Below are 19,254 nucleotides of genomic sequence, written 5' to 3'. Positions count from 1 at the left end.
TTCACTCGGCTTCCCTATCCATGTGGGTTTGACTATTTAATATTTCCTTTCACTGTCATAGGTAATAACTGAGTGGAAACAATCATTTCTAAATAACCGCCTGTGATTCTTCTATTGTAGTGATTAGTGCTGAATAATTATTAGCTCTGCTGCATATTGCATGGATAGATATGATGCGAGGAACTGGAAGCTGACAGCCGCTGGCACCTGCGCTCTAGAGTGATGCTGCGCGGTCCCTATGGATGGTGCCTATAGATGGAGCTCTTCCCCTCGCTCAGCTCGGCAGCTGCTCTAAGCCAGCCCTAACGGGTGATCAGAGGCCAGGGATGGGCTTTCCTCACCTCAGTGGCTTGTCCTAAATGGGCACAGAGGAAAAAAACAAGGATACTTTCCCACTTTAGAAAATAGGGAAGAGCAGAATCTATTGTATCACCCTGGGAATGGCAAATGCAGAGCAAGTACTGATGTTGGGTCTTGCTGCATCTGTGGGCACCAAGAGAAGTGCCAGAGGCAGTGTATGAAGCTGGGTTGTCCAGGACTCTGAGCGAATATGAAGGGCTGATGCTGGGAGGATAGAAAGGCTCGTTGCCTCTCACGGCTCAGACAGATTCATGACCCCTGTGCTCTGAAGCAAGGGCGTTTATCAAAGATGAGGACAGAGAGAAATTGTGCATACACAGGCTAGAAACAGAGAGCGATCTTTCACCGGCGCTTTGCTTCACCAGCTGCTTAAAGACTGCTTTGTCATCTGCAGTCCAGATCCTGCCCTGCGGAACAGGAGTGCTCAGCAAAGGGTCCTGTGGCTCAGGACACGGAGCTGAGAAGTTGCGTGCCGAGAGTTTGAAGAGGCCTTAGAGCCCATCTTCCCCGCTTGGCCAGCGGTTGTTGAGCTCCTGGTTTGCTTCATGGTGAAGCTCAGAGCTCTCTGGGGGATAGGATGAGGGCAGTGCCAAGGGTCTGTCCGGCAAAGCCATGGGTGTGTGTTGGTGACCCTGTTGCCAAAGAACCCAGGTAGATCCCAGTTGTGCATCCCAGCGCCCTTCCTGCCCTGGCTTGGACGCATACAGGGGCTGTCAGACATGGACTGATATTTGCACTCCTGGTTTAGTTTGTGGTTTTGCGCATAGGTATGTATGTGTGCAGAGGTTCCGTGGAGCTTTGCGGGCATAGGATTGCACTTACGTGTATGCGCATCTCTATGCGCACACCATGTGTATTTGATTGAACTAGTGGCAGGTTTGTCCTTCTGTTACAGCTCCAGACTTCGATTCCAGGATTGTGCCTGTCACCCTTTCCAGGTAAAGGTGACTGCAAATATCCACAGAAGGGGGGAGATTTAGATTGAGCATTAGGAAAAACGTATCTCCTTGGGAGGGTGCTGAGGCGCTGGCACAGGGTGCCCAGAGAAGCTGTGGCTGCCCCATCCCTGGCAGTGCTCAAGGCCAGGTTGGACACAGGGGCTTGGAGCAAGCTGCTCTAGTGGAAGGGGTCCCTGCCCGTGGCAGGGGTTGGAGCTGGAGGAGCTTTGAGGTCCCTTCCAACCCAAACCAGGCTGGGATCCTGTGACTTCTCCAGGAGCTGTTTCAGCACAGAGCTTGCTGATATTTAAAGCACAGAGGCACCTCCTCAGCCCAGCAGCACATCCATCACCTGAGCAGACCCAGATGAATCTCCACCTGTTTTGTTTCTCTCCCTGCATGCTGGAACAGCCCTTTGCTCACGTGCCCTGTGCATGAGCTACTCCACAAGTCTTGGGGCTGCTCCCCAGCTGAGCAATCGTGTAATGAGCTTGTGCTGGACTCTCTATACAGGAACATAATTGACCATTAATTAAAAGAAGGCAGGATGCAAGAGGAGAGAAACGGTTGTGGGGATGCTCTGACTGCCTCATATGGACTTTGCAAAAGGAGAAACAGCATTAGTGGGATGTGCATTTAACCAAGGATGGTAGCTGTAATCGGGTTTAGCATCATTCATTGTGAATGCACGGCACAGTAAGTGTATTAGAGACAGCGAAAGAGAAAAGCTTGCTAAGGAACCAGTGCTGCCATCCACTGAGTGTCTTCTGTTTCCTCGCCTGAGCTGAACAGCTGCAACCTGTGTGTCTTCTCAGGATGTCAGAATCCCCACTCCGGAGCTTCCAGAGAAGTTGAGGGGACCCTTTCCGTGGCAGTGACTTGAGTGGGGTGTGGAGGGAGCTTTGCCTGTGCTCCACAGATGGTGGCACAGGCACTATTGGAAAAGAAATCCTTTCCTGAAGGACGGTGAATGTGGTGAGGATGGGGAGAGAGACACCGGCACTGGTCTCCCTGGAGAGGGGGCAGCACAGGCACTGGTTTACAGCCCTCCTGGAGGTGAAAAGCACAAGATCCAGAACACAGTGGGATGCAGAGGCATTCCCTGCCCAACCCCACACAAGAGGCTTTTGAACCCTGTACACAAGGCAGGCAGCAAAACTAACAGCAGCTGTGTCTTCCCCTCTCCAGACCTGCTCTTGGGTCAGTTCAGTCAGTTGGGTTTATAGTGGCAGAGGCCCAGGATTCTGGCTATAATTTTCTCTCTCAAATACTGCCATGTGTAGTAAAAAAATCCTTGATGACAGGAGATGGAAGACAGCAATCCATCATGTTATTGATTCCCTCCACCAGTTGGGCTGCTCAGAATTGCTCCTGTGCCGCAGTGTTGGGGCACGTTTAACTGGACCGTGGTGCTGCTGGGATTTTGGGGCCACACTGTCCTGGTGGGGGTGACTCTGCCTTCCTGTTCCCTGGCAGGTAACCAGTGTGGCTCTGGGGTGGTTGGAGATGCTCCTCACTTTGGGCACCCTAACAGCTTCCAGGTATTTTTCCAGCACTTGAGCGAGGCCAGGTAAGGGCTCTGTGCTGAGCTGCTCCATCCCAAGGAGGGATCCTCTGGATCCCAACAGCGGGTGGTCACTGGGCTCCTTGTCCCAGCTGGCTGTGGCCGCTGTGGTTGGTCTTGGACAGCTTTTGGCAAGCCAGGAGGTGCGAGGGTTGGTGGCTTCAGAGACTGCAGCGCACAGACAACTTTTGCTCTGCTGTAGGCGATGCGTTCTTGGCACAAAGCTGAGCCGTCAGCTCGAACGGCATTGACCTAAATGGGGAAACTGAGGCACGGAGCGCTTGGGGGTCAGCGTCCGCACCAGAGCCTGCGGGGAAGGGATGTGCGGGGGGCGGAAGGAAGAGCTCCATTCCCCTCCCTCCCAGCGCTGATGAGAGGCTGCAACCCACCCAGCGCGGGAGCCTTTAGGAGGGCGCAGGTGCGGGAGCCGCTGACTCGCTCAGCGCGGCCGGGGGCGCGCAGCCGTCGAGGTGAGTGCGGCGGCCCCGCTCCCCGGCTTTGTTCCGTTGCGGTGCCGCGGGTTCCCGGTGCTGCCCCGCCGCCGAGGCTGCGGAAGGGTTAAACGTGGATCGGGGGCGGCGCGGTGGCGGCGGGAGCGCGCCCGGGCTCGGCGGCGGGCGGATGCCGGCGCGGCGGAGGGGAGCCGGGGCTCGCCGCCGTGCTCGGGCAGGGGCTGCGGAGGCATGAGCGGGCGGCGGAGCTGAGCCGAGCCGAGCCGGGGGAGGCCGAGCGGCTGCGGGAAAGCGGTGGAGTAGCGGGCACCCGGCCCTGGATTTCCATGGTGTCGGGAGCCGGGTGGACTTCCCCGCCGTGAGCCGGCACCCCGAGGAGGCGGGCGGCACCGGAGCTGCGAGGGCTGGTGAGTGAATGGCCGGGGCTACGGAGCGTCCCCGGGGCTGCGGCTCCCTCGGGCATCCCCGCTGCCCGGTCCGGCCGGGAGGGCGCAGGGAGGAGGAGGAGGAAGAGGAGGTCGGGGCTCGTTCTTCTCTCCCCAGCCCCGAACCGACCGCGGGCTCTTCCCCGGGGCTGCCCGGAGCGGGAGGTACCGGAGGCTGCAGCCCGCGGGCGGTGCGCGGCGGCACCGGCCCTGCCGCGGTACCGGGCGAGCCCCGGGAGGTTCTGCCGAGGGGAGGCTGGAAAAATGCCTCTGAGGTCCCCGTGCCCGGTCACCAGCCACCCCCCTCTTCCCGCGGTTCCGTTTCGCGGCCAGGCACGGGCTGTAGCGGGGATGGATGTGCTCGTTAATTCCGTTGTCATTCGTTACCGCTCGGTCACGGTCTGGAGCAGTCAATGCACCAGAATCGACTCATTTCCATAAAAAGTTACTGTTGGCAAGGAGGGGCTGAAAACACCCGGAATGCTGGGGAAAAAAATCCCCGTTAACGCTTCCCTAAATCCTCACAAGACTCTTTCTGAAAGGGGATGTAGGGAGGGAAGGGAATGCACCCGTGCTCCCTTCAGGGGAATCCTTACTTCAGTGTGATGCTGAGTTTCCCCAGCCCTGGAGCTGGTGGATGGTGTGATGAGCTGAAGCTGCTCTGTGCGAGCACTGGAGGGGCCACACTGTGACCTCCCGTTGTGACCTCCGTGGATGTCCCCTCCTGTTGTGACCTCCGTGGCATTACGGGCTTTATCTCCCTTTAAGCTGTGGCAAATGCTTTCACCTTCCCGTAGGTGAAGTGAATGATGCTCAATTAATCTGTGCTCTAAGGGGTATCAGAAAGTCAATAGGTTAATATTAAGTGAGGTGAATAGTAAGTGGCAGAGAAAAAAACCTCTGTACATCGGTGACCAACAGTTCAAGGGACTGGCTTGGGGATGAAAGAATGTGAAGTTTGCGGAGTATCGTGATGAGAAAACCTGCTGCTGACAGGGTTTCCCTGTTGTTTGCTGAGCACTTGATGCTTTGCTGGTGGCTTGAATGTGTTTAATAGATCGCAGCTGACTCGGGAGATGGTCTTGTCTCTCATTCTTCAGATGGCTTCATTGATACGGTGTCTAAAAGTTAAATCAAATGACCTACTTTAGAGCTGAAAGACAGATGCCTTGGAAGAAGTCTGTGCTGTCTTCAGAGCAGCTGTTCAGCTTCTTTCCTTTAGCACAGAAGTGTTGGATCCTTTAAAACACGATGTTTTTTTGGTCTTTATTGCTGTCCTTTTGCCATTTGTTGTCACTTTGAGGACACTCAAAGCTTAAAGTGGTATTTTGGGGTGGTGCAGGGAACCAGTTAAAACAGCTTTGATTTAAGAAACTTGGTGCAGGTGATGGGTGACGTGAATGTACAACTGTTGTGAAATGGCTTATCTAGCAAGCCAGTCATCTTCCTCAACTCTTCTAACCATATCCACAACGCTTGTTGCAAGAAGATAAAGTAGCCCAATTTACTCTTCATTTACTTTATGGTGCTGTTTGATGTAATTAATTGTGGAGTTCCCCCAGCTTATAACAAGTTTGTGTGGTGGAAACAGGTAACAGATGCTACATAAGATCTACACACCATCTATCCACCAAGATGATAGAAACAGTGCTTCCCGATGCTCGTGCCACACTGGGTCTTGCTCTTGGTGTTAACCCTGAGCTTCCCCTCCCTCTGAGCAGAAGGGAACTTGAGCTGGATGCAAAAGGGAACACACGGATCCCGGCTGACTGCGGCTACTTGGGGAAGAGGGGTCTGCTGCTGCCCTGTGCTCTTTAACTCCCTTCAGCAAATTGCATTAGTATGTGACAAATTGGCTTGCAAAGCAGCTAAATGGAAATGACATTTGGAGCCGTTTGCTGGGCAGACCCTGTGGTGTCTCGGGGAAACCTGTGCTTTGTAGCATCTTCCCGAGATCTCCGCTTTAACTACCTCTGCAAGGCTTTCCAGAACTTACTCCAGGAGCTCCTGTTGCAGCTAAATGTGGGAGTCTAGAGCATGTCTTGGAATAATTGCCCAAGAGCTAGGGCGAGATGTGGGTGCAGACTGTCTCATGGTGTAGGCAGCTTGTGTGAAGAACTGGAGTAGGAAAGGAAGCAAAAGGTAATATTCATGGGGCAGGAAGGCTTAAAAAGGAGCTTATATGAAGAATTGAATTAGGAAAGAGAGGAAAGAGAGCAAAAGCTAATACTTACGGGGCAAGAAGACTTAAGGTAGGAGCTTATATGAAGAACTGAAGTAGGAAAGAGCCAAAGTGAATATTCGCAGGGCAAGAAGGCTTAAAGGGGAAAGCTGTGCTTGCCATTGGGCGCTAACCCAGTGTGGCCCTGTGGGAGCTGCATCTTTGAAGCCCCTTTTGTTCAGCTGTGGTTGTTTCGGTGGCTCTCTGAGGAGCGGGCTGCGTGGTACCACACCAGGAACGTGTACCCCTGCCTCCCTCACCCCTCTCCTCGGAGCAGCCGCGCGTCTGTTTGAACACAGCAATGATCAAGCTGGTTTAATTGGCCCCTCTGCAGTTTGAACAATAAATATGCAACGTGGGGAGAGTGCCCCCCTCTCCTGCCCGGCACCGAGGCTGTCATTTCTGACGGGGGAAGCGTGTGTGCTCCCCGCTCGCTTCGTCCCTGCACGCTCGGGCACCGCGCTCTCTCCCGCTCCAGCGTGTGAAAACTGCATCCCCCATCTGTGTTTGGCATCCTTAAAAAGGGAGGGGGTGAAGAAATGCTGAACCTGAGCACGCAGTGCTCCTGAGACAGGCCCCTTCACATTTCTAAACACTCTTGATTATTCAGCTAATCTTTATTTCATGGGCCTGTTACAAGAAACACAAACGGGGGAGAAAGTAGAAGGCGGTGACACATTTAAAATACACAAGAAAAGTGCTGGCAGGAATATAATCGTTCTTATTCCAGCGATATGAAATATTTATGGGCCTAAGTTGTGGCAAGATTTTCTGCTTCCCCCCCCCCCCCCTTCTCTCCTCCCACCTAACTCCAAGATGTTTATCCCAGTAAAACAGAAGCTGGGGGCACCGGCTGTGCTGTGGCAGAGCCCTGTCCCCATGCACAGCCGGAGCCAGTGTCCGTCTGTCCATCCCTGGGCAGAGGAGCGCGGAGCTGTGGCCAAGCTGCCCATCTCGCAGGGGGAGCAGAGCCTTGTGTTACAGTCTGTTAACTCAAAATAATCCAGAAGCATCCCCTCGGAGAGCCTGTGAAAAGCCCCCTTTGAGGTGCCCGTGTTTGGTAGGAGCCTGCAGCTCCCCCAGGGCATTCTGCTATTAATTCATTAGATCTGAGGGATTTTTTTCCTCTCTTCCCCCTCCCCTCTTTCTCTTCTCCCCCCCTTTCTCTCCCTGGCAATTCAAACAGTGATGAATGGACAAAAATCCCTCAAGGGAAACATTTTTTCACTTAGTTACAAAGATTTCATGGCTAATTAGAGTAAATGTGGTTTTTAGAGTGTTAATCTCTTAACCAGCTTGGCTAGGAGGCCACCGCCACAACAGCAAAGGGGAGGGCAAGGGGGAGCCCAGGGGGAAAAGGTCCCACTGAGTTCTTCCTGGGGCTGAGCCACAAGCGCCGATGGCTGGATCTGATGTGTCCTTGTCACCGAGAGCATCCCATGTGTGACCTCCTCAGCTCTGCTAATCGGGTGCCCACCTTCCTTCTCAGGGCATGGCACAGGGCGAGGGCACGGCTTGGCTGGGTGAGGCGTGAAGGTGGTTTGGTGTGAGGAGGCCACGAGCTCTTTTGTCTGCAGAAGTGGTGCAGAGGGAGCCTCCGGGATGGAAACCAATGCGGGAACAAAAGCAGAATTGAGGGCAGTGTTGCTGTCCTTGGGCAGCGGCGGCGGCCGCCTGGGGCTTGTGTTCATGTTCTTTCCTGCAGTGCAAGTACACACGTTTACTGGGTGGTTTAGTGATGGAGATGGGCTATGAGCGCACGTGGTGGGTGCTTCTGGCTGTGTCCCCATGTGCCACTGCAACCACAGTGGCCACGACGCCTCCAGCCTGTGCTCTGCAGGCTTGCTGGTGAGGTCCAGGTCTGGGTGGCACCTCATGGCCAAAGGCAGGTGTTTTACTGATGGAAGTCATCCTCTCTTTGCTGCCGTGAAGGGGATTTATCCTTGATGTCTGCTGTCTTCTTCCTCTCTCTTCCTATCCGCGCTGCCTCCCGGCATCTGCCTTTTCCAGCCTGGTTTTGACTTCATTCCAAATGGCTCTGGCCAAACGGGATGAGGAATTCCTGAGCTGCAGCCCATCACTCAGCCTGGGCAGCGGGGCTGGCCGGTGGCTGATGCGGAGCTCCGGAGGAGATGGGAGTGGGATGTGGGCTTGAAATTCCTCCTTATCCCACTAGAGGGGATCCTCCGGATCAGGCTGACGGAGCCCAACTGGAAATGAACATAAACCCGGCGACTGGCAAAGCTGCCCTGAGATGATGCAGCCTCTGGCTCCCGTGTGAGCCCCTCGGAGGGGCTGCGGGTCAGACCCCTGCTTTTGCATTTAGGGGCGGGGGCAGGAGGATTTTGGTGCTTTTTGGACATTCGTGCTCCTTATCCAGGAAACTGTGGCCCCTGAGCACAAGCCCTGGGAGCTGCTCAGGTTGGGGTGAGGCTCTGATAGGACTTAACCAGAAAGCACAAGTTTACCAAACACACAAGTGCAGCATATGTCAGTGACGTCCCTGATCTGCTGCACGTTATCTGCTGGGCTTTGCCTCCCAGTTATGATCCATCTGTGTGTTTCGGAGGGGCTGAGTGATGCTGTCAGCCTCAGGCTGGATATGGGGCTGTGAGGTGGGGGGTGCCAGGGACAGGGTGCTGGGAAAGAGGTGCCCTCCCCTCCGTTATCGGGTAGAGCCCATCTCATGTTTCTCACTGTAATCGCTGCTTCTGTTTGGGTGAATTCCAGCTGGGAGGTGGTGATGGGGAGGGGGGCAATGAAAAGCAAGATAAATGTATCGTATTATGAAAATTTAATCCTGCTTTGCCTGGGCTAAAATTGCATTGAGAGCAGGAGATAAAAGGCATCAGAGTCACGTTATAAAGAAGTCCAGATCAGCTCCAAAGACAGAGTGATAGTGAGCGTGGGAGAGCCCTGCCAAGCCAGGGCCTCTGCTGTGCCAGGGCAGCAGCAAGTGCTGGACAGGGGACCAGACCTGGCTCCGTGCTGGGAGGCACGCTCGAACCCATCTCTCCTCTTGGCAGAGGAGGTGGTGCTTCCAAGAAACAGAGGTCCCCTGGGGACGTTTTGGGAGCCAGCTGATGCACTTCCCTGCTGGCTCCCTGCTCTGTGTGCCTTGCCTCCTGGGAGCTCCATAAACACCACGGTGCGGAGGGATGGCCCCGTGGTGTGATGGGCTCCTGTCTGGAGGAGGATGTCCTGAGGTGCAGGACACCTGGCTGCTGCCTACCCCAGCCATTCCCTCCGCCTCTCCAGTGGGGTGGATGACAGCAGTAGAGGGAAGAGCCCAGAGCCCAGCCCCAGGTGTGTTTCATGGCTCTCCGGAGCCGTCCTCGTGTTGTGCTTGGTGTGGCAGCAGCTTCCCAGGCAGGATCGTCCCCCGCAGCCCTTTTCCTGCTCCAGCGCCGCTTCCCCGCTTCATGAAAGTGAAAGGTGACCTCTGAGTAAATATTACCCTGACCTCTCACCTCGCCTCCTCCCGCCGCCATCGCTCCTCTTGCAGGGCCCATTAACGGAGCCGCGGGCTGACCCGGGGCTGCGCTGCCCTGGCGGGGGCTCAGCGCCGGAGCACGGTCCCAGCACCTCACCACGGGGCCGGACGGGAAGGGAAGTCTCCTTCCTGGCTGCTGCCGAGGCTGAGCCTCCTCCCGAGCGGGGTTAAGTGGATGCTGGATCAGCGTGGGCTCGGTGGGAGCAGCGTGGGCTCTCCCGGTGGGTGCTGGTGGTTGTAATACCATAGCTGTGCTCGCAGTCCAGTGGCCGCTGGTGCTGGTGGAGCAAAGGGAGGTGCTGGTTTTGGGTGCTGAAGCCTTACGGGAACAATTACACCAGCACAAATCATTGTGAGCAGGAGGCTGTTCGGAGGAGCGGGTGTAGGTAGGAAGAGCTGAGCATGGACCTGGACTCTGCTTCTCTGTGGTGACTTGGAAGGGCTGAACCAATGGCTTCCACCTTCCATGACCTCAACTCAAGCATGGGAGTACCAGGAAGTGGGGGGTAGGAAGCCGTTGGGGTGCACAGGGGAATCTTACTCCATTTTTCCCGCTGAAGGGATGGTTGTGGATAGTCCGTGGAGAGGCCATTCCCTGCCTGCATCAGGGAGTGTTAAAGGAAACAGCTTATTTTGCTTTCAGCTCCTGGCTGGCTCTTAACAGCGGTTTAAAACCAGGCGGTTTGGTTCCCGCAGCAGCTCGGTGTCAGGCTCCGGAGCCCCCTTTCCCTGTCCCATCTCTCGGGAAGCCGCGCGGCACTGGGGAAAACAGGAAACCTCTTGGGCAGCGCTGGGCTGCTGCTCTGCCGCCCGTGACGCGCGCCGGGAAGGAAGCGCATCCACCGCGGCCGGGCCGGGAGCTGCCGTCAGACCCTGACTCAGCGTGGAATAAGTTCCTCGTGTTATTTCCAGGCGCGGGGAGCTTGGGAACCAGCACCTCCCGGAGAGATTGATGTGTACGTTTCCTCCCTAGCAGTTCCATGGCATCGGTAAGAGCGAGCTCCAGGCGATGCCTCGCGTGCGGCGTGGTGCGGTGGAGGAAGCCGGGCATCCAGCAAGCAAAGGGCAGAAAGCTGTAGCTGTAAAGGGGTTTTCCTTGGTTTCCACTTCTGTTTGTTAACCTGGGAGCGAGCTTCCAAAAAGTGAGTTTGAGCCTTGAGGTTTTGAGATTAATGATACCCAAAGCAAGGCTTTGAGTTCTTTTTCTTTGCTTCCCGGTTGCTGCGTTCTCAGAGTTTGCCTTGTCAAGGTTTTCTTTATAGCCCAAAGGAGCTGTTTTCGCCCCCAGGAGCGGGAAGCTGAGGTTCTGGGAATTGGCTGTTGGAAAAGCAGGTGCTGTAATGAATGGCTGTGCAGGGCTGAAACCTGTCATAGTACTGAAATGGGCAATTTCCCACTTTCTGGAGGCTATTACAAAAGCAATAGTGAGTGTGGCAGACCCCAGCGGGCTGGTGGCTTGCCCAGGTAGCCAAATCGGAGGGATTCACGTGTAGCCAGTTCATGTGAAGAGCTTTGTTCCCTGTGGCTGGATAGATTTATTGGTGTCAGAGCAGAGAAATGGTAAGTTGGCTGCTTAACAGGGATGTTACAGTTCAACTCCATAAAACACACAGGCTGTCTCCTTTACTCATTCATTTGCCAAGTCCCCAAAAAGTGGCAGTGACAGGAGCAGAGGATGGAGCACTGCCCTCATGGTCATATTTCCTGCCTGTGCTGGTTTATGTCACAGCCTGTAATGTTATTGAAACAAAAAAAGCCTGTGAATTTCCTTTTGATTTTTAATGGAAGTGCAAAGAGGTGGGGTGGGGAGGAAGCAGGAGCATGCCTGAGGTTTCCGAACCGCCTGAATTATTCTTATGCTAAAGATTTGTCGTCTCACGGGTTTTAAATCTCCACTGAAGGCAAACCAGGGGAGCTCCTGCCCTTGGGGCATGGAGAGGGGCTGAGCAGGGTGGGGGTGCTGCTGCTCTGACTGTGGTACAGGAGTACAGTTTGATGCTGGCAGCAAACCCCACTTGGAGTAAGCTGTTGCTGGTTCTGTGTGATGTGAAGGATGCTGTGTGAGATTCTGCGTACTCTGAGCATCCCGGTTATCCCAGGCTTTGACGAGGAGTGACTGTGTGGGTGTAACAGACCCATCCTTTATCAAAATCCACGTGGGCACAAGAGAGCGCTGGTTTATCAATGTACCCGTTCCGCTGCTGGCCCCTAAGCGTGTCTTCTGCTGTTTTCCTTTTATTAAGTGTCAGTGCTGAAGGTAGGGCACAAGTGAAAACAAAGATGCCTAAATCTCTTCTTTCATTCAGCCACTGACTCTGGGAGATGTAGGGCAGCCAGAAAGGCAGGACTGCCTGGAGAGGGCTGGTTTTTGATTCAGGGTTCTTCAAAATCACTTCGTTGTGTATTGAGTGCTTCCCAAAGATGCTGCTTATGTACTTGTGTGGGGTGGGGAGGGAACGAGCTCTTCCCAGTTGGCAAACTGGGAGTAAGAGCTTCTCAAAGTCTACCCCCGATTGAGAAACGTTTCTGTGTTTGCCCTAAAGCTTCTAAAACTTCTGACCTTTGATGTCTGCCCCTCTGTATTTCCAAATCAATTTAACACGATGGAGGCATCATCCGTTGTGTTGTATGAAGCTGGAAGGGCCGGATGAGAAACATCCACAGTAAGTAATCCGTTTGGCTGAGAGATGGTGCAGCAGCAAAAGGTTTGCTGCAGGCTAATTTTCTCCAAGTTGTGAAGTTCTCTCTGCTGCTCACAAGGAGTTAATCGCAGCAGCAGTGATGAGCCCTTCTCTCATCAGTGGGCTGTGGTGTCTTTGGCTCCACTGGCAGACGAGGAGCTTTATGGAGCAGGAATTGTGTTAAAAGCCCATTTGGTGGTAACAGGTTTCAACTGCCTTTAAAATCTCATAGCAACCAAGGAGCACTGGCAAGCACTCCAGGGTTCACTGGAAGAAAGAGGCAGGAGCCCCTTTGCTTGTCCACCGGGATATAATCAGGTGCTGGTACAAGTGCTCATGCAACTTGGCTTTTCAAGGCATAAATCGTGTGACGGGGCAAATCTGTTCCATCGGTTCCACCAAATAAATTCTGTGACAGGGAAATGGCCACAACTTGGGAAGTGCTAGAACAGATTCTCGGGGAGAAACCAAAGCCAGAGGCTTTTGAAGGACTTCCAAGGATGTTGTTTAACTTGTTCTGAAAAATAAGCCCAGGATACTGGGCCCCTGGGAGATGTCACCTCAGGAGTGATGGGTTGGGTGGGATTGGACTGACTTTGCAGGTGGAGTTTGTCTCTTTGCAGTGTGATTTCAGCACTATGGGGTATTTTTAACCATTCATTTCCTTGCAGACTTGTCCAAAACGTCAGTCCCATTCTTGATGTCAGTAAAGGCCCATTCTCCTTGGGTGTGAGTCCTGCTGGCACAGGGCTTTGGGCAGCTCACCTTCCCCACCAGCCCTGCTTTCACACTGTCCAAATGGGCTGCAAAGGTCCATTGAAAACTGAACCATTTTGGCTTAATTTCCTTCTCCTTCCAAGACTGAAAGAAAGGTTTTTACCACAAACAGTGTAAATTCTAACATGACATAAAGCAAAATACTGACTCATTCGTTCATCCCTGACAATTCCTGTTACGTTCTCTGCAAGTTTCCATTATCAACATGACACTTTGCCAGACTATATGCTTTAGCCATCTTGTTACGGAAGAGGATATATTATTAATTTTCTTGTCATTTAGTTTTTCTCATAGACATGGTGTCATTTGGTTAAGAGTGTTGTGAATCTTAATGTAAGTCAGTTGGGCTTTGCTCCTGCCATCTAAACAGACAATGGAAGCAGCACTGAAATGATCCTGGGAAATGCACCAGTTTGCTGCAGAGCTGCAGGGGAGCACAGATTTGGGAGTTGCTTTTGACAAAGCATCTCGACCCTGTTGTGTCAGTGGAAGCACAGCTGTAGCTCATCTCCCTCCTAGATCCTCCCTACGTTTTAGGGAATCAAGGGGATCTCATTACCAGTTCTTCAGCCATCACCCCTCAGTGATGACTCTGGTTGGGGTGAGGAGGAGGTGTTGGTCCACGCTTGGGCTTGTGCAGTGCCCCAGTGCTGCTCCGGGTGGCGGGAGCAGCAGGGATGGGATCTGGGCCAGGGTGATCTGGCCTCCACGGAGGAGTGTTGAATTAAAGGGTGTGTGAGGAGCTCTCCAGGCAGGCAGGCTTGCTGCATTCCTGTGAAATATGGCCTCACAAGCCCTTGAAGGATTTATTGTTTTCCAGGCACTGCTGGATCCAGTCCGATAGCCTGGATATAGGAAGGAAATGACTCAGTTGCTCTACAGACAAGTGCAGCTTTGAAATTCAAAGAGGCAGGAGACAGCTGAGAGGCTCCAACTCATTCCCATCGGGAGCCGGGTCCCTGTGTGTCTCTTATTCCTTGTGCACAGCACTTGGAGGTTGCAGCGGGTGGGAGGGAGGAGGCTCTGCTGGGTCACACCATGACCCAGCCGATGCCTCAAACCCTGCGGTGTGAGGAGAGCGGATGATGGCAAGTGCAGCCGGGGGCCAGAGGAGGGGTGATGGCCGCTGGCGCTGGGGCCGGTCTATGGTGCTGGGAGCAGCTGCTGTGACCATTGCCAATCGATTGCCACGCCAGGGGCACAGAGCGGGGCTTCAGGAGCTTGTGTTCTCCAAGGCATGTTTCCAACACAGACGTGCAGTGACCCTTGAACGCGTGGGGTTTGGGTGCTCCAGCTCTTGTGTCTCCTTTTATAGAACCCCAGAATGGTTTGGGTTGGAAGGGGCCTTGAAGCTCCTCCAGCTCCAACACCTTCCACTGGAGCAGCTTGCTCCAAGCCCCTGTGTCCAACCTGGCCTTGAACACTGCCAGGGATGGGGCAGCCACAGCTTCTCTGGGCACCCTGTGCCAGCGCCTCAGCACCCTCACAGGGAAGAGCTTCTGCCTAAGAGCTCATCTCAGTCTCCCCTCGGGCAGGTTAAAGCCATTCCCCTTGGCCTGTCCCTACATCCCTTGTCCCAAGCCCCTCTCCAGGTTTCCTGCAGCCCCTTCAGGCACTGGAGCTGCTCTCAGGTCTCCCCTTCAGGAGCCTTCTCTTCTCCAGGCTGCCCCAGCCCAGCTCTCTCAGCCTGGCTCCAGAGCAGAGCTGCTCCAGCCCTCAGACCATCTTCATGGCCTCCTCTGGAATCGCTCAAGCAGGTCCATGTGTTTCCTGGGCTGGGAGTCCCAGAGCTGCGTTTTCCTCTCACCCAAGTTGCCTGGGGCTGGCCCTGGTGTTTGCCCTCTGGTCTGTGCTACACAGGGATTTGTGTAGCTGATGGTTCTGCAGGATAGGCTCAAGCTTCTGGGCCCTCTCCCCCATCAAGGTGTCCAGTCCCTCCTTAGCCTCATGCTGTAACTTCTGGTTGATGTCAGATGTGGACGTAAGCAGATGCTTCCTCCTGCCGACGATGAGCTTGGCTGGAAAGAGGAGTTTGTAAATGACAGAAAGATCCTTAGCAGCGAAATGAGAGTTAGTGTTCGAAATAAAGAAAACAAGACAGCTTGTTTCATCTAAACAGAAGGGTTATTAAACAGGCTTGAATTAATCAGTGATCTGCCAGAGCTCTGAAATTGAAAAGCAGGGCAGAGGAGCATGGAGCAGACGGGTGGGAAGGGAAGTCACTTTCTTGAGTAGACACTGATGTCTGAATGCTGTAGGAGAGGAGATGGTGTTCAGCTGATGGTGGGGATGTCTCCAGGTCCTTGGCTGGACCTGCTGGCATTGGGAGCCCTGTGGGGAGGTGTGCACGGGACTCAGTGGAATCCTGCAGCAAGCAGTCACTGTCTGTGTGGCTGTGAGCTCTGCAGTGGTCACTGCTTGTCACGCTCGGTGGAGCAGACTGCACAAGGAATGGAGATGCTTTACATTTCCCAGGGCTCAGGCGCTTGGAAACACGTTCAAAAACTGCATCAAACACCCCAGTGATGCACTTAAAAGGGCAGGTGACCCTGTGTAAGGAGGCTTCGAGAGGTAAAGGCACTTCTTTCATGTGGCTGATAATGCTGGTGTTGGTTGCAGTTCATAGCACATACTTCCACTAAGACAGGCCTGACGATGGCTGGTTAATGGTCCCTGAAGGGTTCTTCAGTGCTGTGTGGCTCTCTCCTACATCAACCTGTCTGCTTCAGTTTTGTTGCTAATTTAAGGGCTTTTGCAGTTGTTTTCTGCTTTTCTGAGTCCTTGCAATCCCACAGTGGCACCATGGTGGATGGTAATTTCTTCCACTTCTGCAATGGGAATGCATCATCCCTGGCAGCTGAAATCTGGAGAGAAGCAGTGAGGCAGTGGTGCTGGTCACACAGTGGGGATGAACCTCTCCCTTTGTGTGTTCCTTTGCTTTTCATCCTGATGGCTCCTGCCCTGGTTTGGTGCCGTTACCACCCCTACCCTCATAGTGTGATGGGGAAGGTGCAGTGATGGGCAGCACGATGCTCTGCAGTTCTGTAGGCTTGACTTGGTGGTTGTGGCTCGTAATCCCACTCTGGAGCGGCATAACCAGTAAACACAGGCAGTGGCCTGCTCTTCAGCATCCCAGCGCTGCAGGCTGAGTGAAATCTATAGCTGCACAGTCGGGGATTCAGCATCTCGGAACCTAATTTTAACAAATGTACAATTTCCTGGTTTACTTAGGGAACAGCGCTGTGGCTACTGTGTAAATACATCTGGCCGCCGTAGGGAGCGGTGGGGATAACGAACACCACTCGCTGCACAGGCCTGGCACAGCCAAAGGATTTCTGTTTCAGGATTTCTGCTTAATGGAGTGGCTGGGGACCCATTTAATTTGAAGCTGGGGTTCTTCACTTGCCTGTGGTGCACTTGGAGTGAGGCCAGGAGGAGCTGCTGCTTATTTTACTCCTCCAGCTCGGTGGCCGCGCTGTGATCCTCCCTTGTGCCGCGCTGTAATATGCTCCTGTAATAAAGCGCAGATGGATGTCACCCAGGGAGAGGCTGGGCTGAGGCTGGGCAGATAAAACCCCTGCCTTTGCCACGGGGACCTTTTGACCAGCCTTGGGCAAGTCACTTAATCGTTTAATCTGCTTGCGCCGGAGGTCACCATCCATTAAACTGTGTTTTGTTGGGAATCAAGTTCATGAATAATCAAAGGATGCTCAGGTGCACCAGTGAAGAGGGGTGGATAAACCTCGGTCCATCAGGACCTGGGTAAGAAACCAGCAAAAAGCACTTCTGAAGGGACATGCTGACCTGGATTGCCTGGAGGGCTTGTGGAGGTCCTTAAAGACAGTTTAGAGGAGAAACCTATTGAATGAAGATTATAACTGGTCCTTCCAGCAAGGGACTGGACTAGAGAATCACAGCTTCCTGCCCACTAACTTCTATGGCTGAATGTTATCCAAAGCCAGTGACCTGTTTGCAGAGGTTTGGCTGAAACCGAGACTTCCCCTAACTTGACTGATCACCTGTTAAACTCAAGCAGTGTTATTTTCCCTTTGTGTCATACTTCATCCAGGAAAATCGGGGTCTGCTCTGCTCCGTGCTGCGGTCATGGAGTTGTCTCCAGCCTTGGGCCTGTCCTCGGGGACTGCATGGTGAATAAAGTCCTCTTTTCCCAGCACCTCTCTCAGTGCAAGGTAATTTATAAGCTATTTGGCAGCAGTGTACTTGAAGCTCAATAGCTGCCAGCTGTGGTTTCTCAGATTGCAGGTGTCAAGTAGCAGCACAGGGGAAGAAAAAGGGGTCTAATTTCTGCCACCTAGGTGTCCTGGGTTCATTAGGAGCTCGCTCTTTTGGGGTTGGTGGGTTAAATGTCTCCAGCTGCAGTACACAGCTGGATGTGAGCCACGGCTGCGGTCCTGCTTTGGGTTTGCCAGAGGAGCCAGTGATGACTTTGTCAGTGTAAAGAAATGCCTCCTTGCTCTGCCAGCATCCTTGGCGGTTGCAGGTAGCTGTGGCTATGCTTGCTCGTCACCACTGTCATAGAATCAACCAGGTTTGTCTGGGACAAAGCCAGGAATAAGGTCAGGTCAGAGCACTGCACCGTGCTCTCCAAAACGCAGTTGCAAAGATGGGGCTTGCAGCAAGGATTTCCTGTTTCTCTTTACCCCAGACCTGTTGGGATGTGTGTGCTCGAGGGGGAGGAGGGTGGCTTGTCCAGTATGCATTGTATAACCAATATCTGAAGTCTGGACAAATTTTGTGCATAATTCAGGCAATCGTGTTTGTTATCAGGGAAATGCCTTTTCATGGCTGGGTTTTGTTCTTCCCCTCCTCTTCCTTGTCCCAGGCCTGGAGGAAGTAATAATCACAATGCTGTATTTTGCCCTCTTAACTCTTTCTCAGAAAGCTGACGAGGTTGTGAAATACCATCCCTGTGAATAAACAGCTCTGGGGGAGCGGGTTCCTGCCTGCGGCTGCCAGCACAGCCCTGCGGAGCCAGGGACAGGATCTATCTCCCCATTAGGAAGCAGTCACGGGCCCGTTGTCCCACTCCCTGCAGGCTCAGTTCTTGCTCAGGAGGCTTCATTGTGTGAGGCAGATCCCCAGACCCCTATGGCCTTAGGGCAAAACAAGCCTGGTGGATATTATTGCCTTCTCTGCCCTCACCGTGTCTCGTGGTTGGTGACCCTGGTGGCCTCTGGGCTGGGAACAATGCAGGGACATCCCAGGAGAAGCACGTGGCACTGGGATGCTGGGAGGGAGAAGTGAAGATGCTCAGGTGGGTGCAGATGCATTTGCTGTGTCTCGGAGATGCCGGGGCTGCAGGAAGCCCCACTTCCAAAGGGGATGGAGTGTCCCAGGAGGGCAGAGGCGAGTGATGAGGGATGGGAGGCAATGTATGAATCACTGCTCATGAGACCAACTGTACCCCAAAAGAAAGGACCCCAGGGCAAGAAGCAAATGCAGGTGCCACATGGGTGACAAAACTTGTCCCTTTGATCCATCATCTTCCACAGGAGAGTCTTTTTTTGCTTTTGCTTTAATTTTCCTTCATTTGTGTGTGTGTGTATGTGCATAAAATGCCACTAATGACAAACTGTGGTGCCTGGGAGTGAGTGACAGCTGAAATAAGAGAAATGACTAATCGGGCCTCCTGAAGCCCTGTCGCATGGAGATTAAATGAGCCCTTTTTTCATCCCCCCTCAATGAGAATCATGGGCATTTGAATAATAATATTATAGCCTCCATTAGGATGACAGTGGGGGAAAAAAATCAGCTCAGAGCTGTGATTATTCCTTCAATCTAATAATTATTTAAATACCAGATAACTCCTTTCAGCTTAATTGAGGCCTTTCAGCTGCTTGGGTTTATATTGTGTCCCTGAATTTACTCTCTCTTTCACCTTGTGTTACTAATAGCTTTAGGTTGCTTTGAAGGCCATATTTTAAACTGGCTTCCAAAAAAAAAGAAAAAAGAAGAATTAATGGTCAAATAGTATTAAGCATCAGAGTTAAAATTGCCTCCTCTCCTGTTTGCCTGGTGTTTAACTCCCCAGCTGCACCCAGCCATCCCCAAACTCCTCTGCAGGGCACGCAGTGGGTTTATGCTGATGGTTGATGTCTATCATAGAATGAATCAGATGGTTTGGGGTTGGAAGGGAGCTTAAAGTTCCTGCAGCTCCAACCCCTGCCACGGGCAGGGACCCCTTCCACTGGAGCAGCTTGCTCCAAGCCCCTGTGTCCAACCTGGCCTTGAGCACTGCCAGGGATGGGGCAGCCACAGCTTCTCTGGGCACCCTGTGCCAGCGCCTCAGCACCCTCACAGGGAAGAGCTTCTGCCTAAGAGC

At 53.3% G+C, this 19,254-nt stretch overlaps 1 protein-coding gene across 5 annotated transcripts in view; it reads left to right on the top strand.

Moving 5' to 3' along the window:
- LOC133278737 (plexin-A2) overlaps window positions 1–19,254 on the top strand; it is a 178,730-nt gene that overhangs the window by 39,164 nt on the left and 120,312 nt on the right. Inside the window, exon 1 of one of the 5 annotated variants that reach the window (XM_061471821.1) lies at window positions 3,249–3,332. The exons of 2 other annotated variants lie outside the window; for them this stretch is intronic. The gene's annotated coding sequence lies outside the window, so the exon portion shown is untranslated. Of the gene's footprint in view, window positions 1–3,248; window positions 3,333–3,445; window positions 3,722–9,585; window positions 9,688–19,254 lie in introns of those variants that run through there. 2 more of the 5 variants (XM_061471818.1, XM_061471822.1) reach the window with 2 other exon arrangements.

Source organism: Pezoporus flaviventris, unplaced genomic scaffold, assembly GCF_033815535.1.
Source record: "Pezoporus flaviventris isolate CSIRO_AGI_PZ_B2104156 unplaced genomic scaffold, CSIRO_AGI_Pfla_v1 ptg000069l, whole genome shotgun sequence".
NCBI classification, from domain to species: Eukaryota; Metazoa; Chordata; class Aves; order Psittaciformes; family Psittacidae; genus Pezoporus; species Pezoporus flaviventris.
This window is presented reverse-complemented; position numbering and strand designations above follow the sequence as displayed.